Below are 5693 nucleotides of genomic sequence, written 5' to 3' on the forward strand. Positions count from 1 at the left end.
AAAGGACCCTCACTTGACTGGGGGGAGCATTTGTGCTCTGCACAAAATTAGTGAAACCTACAGAAAAACACCATTTCCTTCCCCTGGGTAGGATGGGGGGTGGGGTTTTCTTTCTCTTAGATTTGTGCAAAAGGGATTCTGTTCTGAACAAAAGAAAAGAAAAAGGGCACCATTTGGGAGAATGTGTGGTTGTGTGTGTGTGTGTGTGTGTGTGTGTGTGTGTTTTTAACCCTCACTTTTTTTCTAAGGGCTCTCAAATTGGTTGCCCACTAAGGAAAGTTTTGCTAAAAGTCTAATAAATTACCTTATCATGTACATTGCGATGTTACAGAATAAAGGAGAGAAAAAGTGCAGGTGAACAGGTATGAATATGAAAATCACCAGAACATTTACATCACAAGGGTAGCCAGGTACAGAACAAGTCTCTCACTAATGAAAGACGGTTTTCATTTCTTTTTCTGTTGTAACAAGAGAGCCCCCTAAGAGCTCACATGATAACAAGAGGATGTTTTCCGTCCGAGGTTTTTCTGAGGAGCTGTCCCAAACCTGGCTCTCCTTAACGCTGAGACGGGTGCTGTGAGTCTATGATTGTTGCTGCTGATGAAGGGACGGAGGAATTAAAAGAGAGAGTGCTCGGAGGCATCTAGGAAGAGGCTTGGCCAGCTATATTAGCTCCTTATTATGCCTAAAAATAGTCTGCTGTTTCCTGTTGATGCTTGTTCCCTGCCACTCTGGGGCTGCGTTTATCCTGCAATGGTCAGGGGTCCCGGCTCCCAAAGACTGGCTTGATTAAAGCTGACTTCTAACACCCTTCCCTTCCCTTCCCCCTTTGTCCGGCTACAGTTCCCAGCAGGGCAAATATGGGGGGGCGGGGCTCAGCCTTGGTTTACCCAACAGATTAAACACACAAACATCACCATTTATCTTGTTTTAATCTAACTGTTTAAATATTGTTGAGTTTTCCCACCTGAACTGGGAGAGAGAAGATATTTGTGTATTAGGGAGAGGGGCCTACGGTTGATAAAAGAAAGAGAAATAAAAAAAAAAAACCAACGCTTCTGTATATAATCCCCAAACTGGGGGAGGCAGAAATGTATTATCCACCCCCCACCCACAATCGATTCTAGGCCCAGCATATTGGTTTCCTCCATTAAGAAAGCTCTGGGTCTTCACACAGCCTGGGAATGAGGTCAAATGGTGTTGGATTTAAGGATCTGGTTGGCTTCTTTTTTTAATAACTTCTCTGGACTCCTGAGCTCCAGGTTTGAAAAGACCCAGACAGGAGCCTCTAGGTTGGACGGTGCTTAGTTAATATTCTCCAAATTGGAGTCTAGGAAAAGTCTGCAAAGCCCACGGTGGGTGTCATTGGTCCTATGGGCCAGGCCATACATGTTGGGATTTCCTGTCCTGGGACACGGGACTGGAGAGAGGAGGGAGACATTGTCCCCACACCTCAGTGAGCCTCTATCTGAGTCCACTTTTTAACTGGATTTCGAGGGCCTGGGAGGGGAGTGTCTTAACACTGGCATTATAGTTTTGTCACTAGAGGAAATAATGCTGTAATCTCGGTGCTTTCTTGCATAGATACTTTTGGCTACTCCAGTGATACCCTTACTAGCCTGAGCTAAGAAAGGCAAAGCAGCAGCTCATGCCAGCCCCCCACCCCCAAGCTTTCCCAGGTGTATGTGTTGAGGGAGGGAAAAAGAGAGTGTAGGTTTCCCAGATATCAAGCACCCTCTCCCTACACATGTACATAAACAGAATTTTACACTGAATGGAGAAAATACTAGCAAGGTTTTTTTCCACCAATGTCTCCTGTTGAGAATGGTTTCTTTTCTCTTCTTTTCTTTTAAGCATGGCTATGTAAATCAATACCGAGTTATTTCTTTGAATTCAAAGGCTATTTATCCAGGTCTAATTTCTTTAGAATTAACGTGATAATTGAGCCCAACTTAGCAACCAAACCCAGCCAGGCCCTGCCCGGCTTGAACGTGCTTCTACAGCCCAGGGAGGCTGCAAACCCTCACCCAGCACCCAACCGATTCCTTGACCCACGTGTGTGCTGCAGACACCCAGCCAGAGCTAGAACAGCAGGGGCTTTTCCCACCCAGAGAACCCACTGCTCCGCAGTGGCCTTGGGCGCACTGACAGGAAGTCTAGTGGTGGCAATCCGTGAGGATTTCTCTCTAAGTAACATTGACAGCCGGAATACAAGACTCAACACCTTAAAAAGCAAAAAGCACTTTGGGCTTCAAATCCTGCTTCTTAAAACTTCTTCCTGAATAGGACTCTCACCTATTGTAAGCCCTAAAAGAGCTCAGACCTCTGAGTCCTCCCAATAGCTTCTATTTTGAATAATAAAGACTTAGAGGCCTCGCCTGCCCTTCTCCTCCCAGCCCGCAAGGTTGGCCGGGGGTTCCCCAGCCCGCAAGACTACGCGGTAGGAGACGCCCGGTAGCGGCCAGACCTGCAGGGGCTAGGAGCCCGGGAGTGTGGCTTTTGCCCCAGGCCCTGAAGAATCCCAGAGTGCCTGCCTCTCTCAGAAAGGGCTGGAGCTGCGGGCTGGACTAGACTGAACCAGGGTGATTCTGCCCGCCTTGCCTGTGCTCATCACCGCCCCATGACACTGAGCGAAGGACTGCGAAGCTGAGATGCCGGGATCCATTGGAGAGAAATGACCCTGGGGAGAGGCCCCTGCCGCAGCCAGCCACTGCCGACAGAACCCCTTCCCCCCAGGCTGATGGCAGAGGCCACACGTGGCAGACACTCACAGCCACCACCCTGGCACACTGTGTGGGGCCAGACTTGCTCTCCCACTGGCTGTTCGCGGGACTCACCGGGAAAGTGGGATGAGCGAGCCTGCGACTTGGATTCTATCCAGCAAGCACACAGAGACCTCTATCAAGCTGCGAGGGACCCCGCGCCCCCACTCCCCAGCCCCTGACTGACTGGGTCGCTCAGCAGGTCTCAGCAGGACCGTTACCGGAGGCTACACACAACTGCTACCGACATAATACTGGCATTTTATTCTCCATCTAAGGGGGGAGGGATGGCTGTCCTGCAGCTACAGCCTGGTCAGTTCCAGTCCTCAGGGCTTCCTCGGGCATGACGCAAACTGGGGGAGGAAGGGGAATAGACTGCTGCTCTGGATCTGGTACTGGGTGCAGGAACCTTCCCCGCCGGCCCGTGAGGACCAGCCCTGCTGGTGGCACGGCCAGCGTCAGGGAAGCCAGCGAGGAAAGAGCAGTGCACCTGCAAACAAGACAGAAACATAGACGTGCACGGGGGGAACCGCCTTCACCGTGTTAACAGCAAGCTGCAGGGGATAAAGCAATAAAACTGCCACTTCTACCTGCTGGCTTTGAGGACTTTACAAACAAGCTCGGCGTGCAGCCTGGGTGCGCGGAGAGCGCTCCAGGGGAGGGGAGACCTTCTCTTTCTCTGACCTCCCATTCTGTCCCCCCCCCACACACACACACACGCACACGCACACGCACACGCACCCTGCACACATCTCCCCCTTCCTCAGCCCACCTTTCCTTTTCCTTGAAGCTTTTTGTTGTTGTTGTTGTTTTAATTCACTGCCGATTTGTAAACGCGTGGATCGGGTTACTGGTTCGCGTGTTGAAGTGTACCTCTTGTTAAAAGGGGGGAACAAGGCACGCTACTTAAAAATGAATTCAGAGTTACTGAACCGGCTCCCAGGGCTCAAGAAGTTAAGCACGACGTGCTGGGAAGTGGGGTGGGGAGGGCGGATGGAGAGGAGAACCCTGGAGAAACCTAGGGGTGGCAAACCTCAAGGCATCTGGTGGAAGGAAGGAAGGAAGGAAGGAAGGAACTAAAAATCAATGGAAACATATCCTCGGGTGAAGAGAAAGAAAGAAGAAAGAAAGAAAGAAAGAAAGAAAGAAAGAAAGAAAGAAAGAAAGAAAGAAAGAAAGAAAGAAAGAAAGGAAAAGAAAAGGAAGGAAGGAAGGAAGGAAGGCAAACTAGCTTGGCAAAGCCCCAGACCCCGGGTAGCAAGCGGAGTAAACCAATTAACATAAACCGACGCCTCGGAGCTGGGAGCCACACGTAAATAGAGTCCGCGCGGTGAAGTCTGCAGCCACCGGTTCTTGAGTTACAGGAACAGGCGGCACCACTAAATTGTCCATTTCTCAGGTTCCTTGGGCCGCAGAACTTATGGAGCCCAAGCGAATGGAGTGCAAAGAAGCCCTCAATAGTCTTCCCAGAGAAAGACCCTGATTCGTGCACGCGACCTGTAGACACGTAGGTCCCGAGTGGCCAGGTCAGACCTTTCTGCGTGTGGCCGAAGCTCCCGGCTTTGGTCTGGTCTGTTCCCACATCGAAACTGGCGTCCGGCCCCTGAGGGTCCGCAGAGATTGCCCACCCCGATCCTCAGGCAGCGCGGACGCCCAGAGCTTGCCGCAGACCCGGGTTCCGGCCCTGGGAGCGGCCCGACCCGCCCTCCTCGGCGCCGGTCCCGACCCGGCTGTCCTACCTGGCTTTCTGGCCCGAGAGGCGCGCAGGGCTCCGCTGTCTCCGCGGGGCTGCATGGACCTGAGCCGGTCTGCAGACTGGAGGGGAAAGGCTAGATCCGCAGCCCTGGGCTGCTCCGAACTTGCTGTCTTTACCCCAGTCCATTTGTGAAAGAGAAGTGGTTCTACCACCTGGATGTGCGGATATAAATCCCCTTGCAAATAATAAATGGATTAATAATAACAAGGTATGAAGTTCTTTTTATAGAAAAAAATGAGAGAATTGAAACTAAATGCGGCAGTTAGACAACCGTTTTGATAAGAGGATAATTGAGGCGACACTGGTGTATAATTAGAGGATAATTTATGCTATATCCACTTTTATTCCACCTCCCAAAATAAACCCAGTCCATAATCATTACAGGCAAATTGTTCTGAATTTTATAGCAGCAATTTGAACAAAGTACTGCAGTTAATCATGGGAGATTTTTGTGTATTCCTGATTAGAACTCTAATTGCCTCCTTCCAGAAAGTAAAAATAACTGTAAAACGACTCTATTTTTATCATTAACAATGTTGACAATAAAATAAAATCAATTGGAATTGTAATCGAGAGACAAATTTAGGACGAAGGCACTTTTACTTGGGTAGTTTATATTGTAATCAAGATTTGCCAAACCACTAACCGCATGTATCATTTGCATATATTTGAAAGCATTACAGTAGCTTCTGTTTTCAATAGGAAAAAATGCATTACTGTCAGTCCTCCAACGATTCGCTTTCAGAACAGGCTGGTGCGTTTTTTTTGGGGGGGGTGCATTTCACCCCTTTTTGTTTAATATAGAGCCTGAAACGGTAGGAACCTCATCAGAACGGGGTCTGGTTTTTCTTTTTCTTTACCACCTCCCCGCGTTGGGGTGGGGTCCAGGTGTGGGGGTTCTTCCCTCTGTGGTTTCAATAAAGCACGTCTAGAAAAATCCACGGTGACAGGACTCTCCCGTGGGACTGTAGTGGAATTGGGGGGCCGAGGTCAAGGAAGTGGGGGCTAGCTTTAAATGCAGAGAGTATTGCTTCTGAACACATACAGGGTGCAAGGGGACTGAGAGAGAGCAGCCCCCAGCCAGGGGGTTCCAGGCCTGTGGTATCGGGAACTGAGGCTCCGGGTTTGGGGGCGCGATCTGCGGCGGAGGCACCTCCCTCCCCGGCTGCCCCGGG

The sequence above is a fragment of the Myotis davidii genome, unplaced genomic scaffold (genome assembly GCF_000327345.1).
Source record: "Myotis davidii unplaced genomic scaffold, ASM32734v1 scaffold187, whole genome shotgun sequence".
Classification (NCBI taxonomy): domain Eukaryota; kingdom Metazoa; phylum Chordata; class Mammalia; order Chiroptera; family Vespertilionidae; genus Myotis; species Myotis davidii.